At 37.6% G+C, this 1,893-nt stretch overlaps 1 pseudogene; it reads left to right on the top strand.

Moving 5' to 3' along the window:
* The first annotated feature begins 955 nt into the window (after positions 1-955).
* LOC113902814 lies at positions 956-1,435 on the top strand (annotated as a pseudogene).
* The last annotated feature ends 458 nt before the right edge of the window (positions 1,436-1,893 follow it).

The raw sequence follows: 1,893 nt of genomic DNA on the forward strand, positions 1-1,893 counted from the left end.
CATTTAGACCAATGGTCAGTGACAAGACCCTGACTCTGCAGATTCGCTGAAGGAGAATACCCACAGCAATGAAATGTAGTGAAACAAGTCAAGTGTTTATTAGGAGAAAAAAAAGTATAGTATGTGTGGATAGACACACAGGCAGACTCAAAGAGAGAATTGCAGAGTTGTGCCCTCATTGTAGTTGGAATCACTTATAAGGGGCATTTCTTCCAGGTTTCCTTTAGCCAATCATTTTGATTTCCATGGTTCAGAGTTCATATTTGGTATATCTCAAGATCTCCCACATGTGCCCACACATCTCTTAGCCAAGATGGATTCTACCAAAGAGGCCTATGGGTAGTTAGCATCACTTAGCATCACTCCCCTTTTGAGCTCCAAGGAACCTTTCTGCCCATGTGCAGTTGAGGAGTTCTCCTGATTTCAAGAATGAGAGATATGTGGTCTCTTATCTCCTTTCTGGGCAGAGCTTAGCCTCCTGCCTTGATTGTCCTGCTAGTCTCATGTCGGAGTATTTACATGGTGGGGCGGGGGCGAGGGGTGGCTACCTCCTGCCTCAATATCATCTTAAACTAAGTGATATCCCTCTCAGAGGCATTAGTATTGTTATATGGAGTTATTTCCATATAACTATTCTAAATATAATAGAGATGTATTTAAATTTCACATAATACACACTTACTAGAATGACTAAGAATACACAGGTTAACAATGTTAATTGTTGGCAAGGATATGAACCAGCTAAAACTTTCATATCTTGCTGGTAGGATCACAAAATAGTACAGCCAAGCAGACTTCTGCAGGTCCAGGAATCCTGAAATCATGGATCACCTATATGTGCTTTGAAGCATGCTTTAGATGTTTTTTTCTTGGAAGCCCTGGAACTACACTAAAAACTGAATGCTTGAATGTTGAAAAGACCTATGGTCAATGGTGGCAGAGTCTACATAGAACTATGCTTTGTGTTGTTCTGGGAAAAATGTTTTGGCTTGTTAGCTATACTATTTAGTATGGCTGTATAGCCCATGGTGCTTTTGAATATGTTGGTAGTGTTGTCATGTGTTTTGAACCATCAATGGAGCCTACAATTCAAAATTCAGATACTGTCTTTGCAGAAAGTCTTAATCGACATTTTTATGGTATCCAAAGAAATGACATTGTGATTACAAAAAGCCCAAGTGATCAATATTTCAAATTGGTTTTGAAGAAGACAAAATTCTCACCAGTAGCCCAGCAGATTTCTTCAAAAGACATTGTTTTGTGCCAACAGGTCATGTTTGGTTAGAAGGTGATAATCTACAGTTACAGATTTCAGGTACTATGGACTTGTTCCATACAAACTAATAAGTGGACATATCTTCTTTAGATTTGGCCTCTGAGTGATTTTGGATTTCTATATGACAGCCCTAATAGTCACAGATTTTCTGATGATTAGCAAGCATTTGTTCTTTTGATTTGATTATTGTCTTCTGTTCATGTGAGTTTATTATTGTCACTGGAACCATGTATTTACTAATAAACTCTTTGCTATTCAGAAAAAAAATGGTCCAGCCACTTTAGAGAATAGTTTAGCAGTTTTTTTTACAGTTAAACAAAAACTTACTATAGTGAGACATATACCTATACTATGATCCACAATCCCTAATTTCACTCCTGAACATCTAATCAAAGACATGTGTTCACATAAAAACCTGTATGAAAATGTTATAAACATTATTCACAAGCACTAAAAATTGGAAACAACCTAAATGTGGATCAACAAGTGAGTGGATAGAATGGTATATCCTAGACAGAAAATCAGTCAGTAGTTGATTGAGGCTTAGAGTCAGGGAAGGGAACATGTCAGAACATTTTGGGGTGGTAGAAGTGTTCCATACCTTGATTATGGTGAGT

Source organism: Bos indicus x Bos taurus, chromosome 13, assembly GCF_003369695.1.
Source record: "Bos indicus x Bos taurus breed Angus x Brahman F1 hybrid chromosome 13, Bos_hybrid_MaternalHap_v2.0, whole genome shotgun sequence".
NCBI classification, from domain to species: Eukaryota; Metazoa; Chordata; class Mammalia; order Artiodactyla; family Bovidae; genus Bos; species Bos indicus x Bos taurus.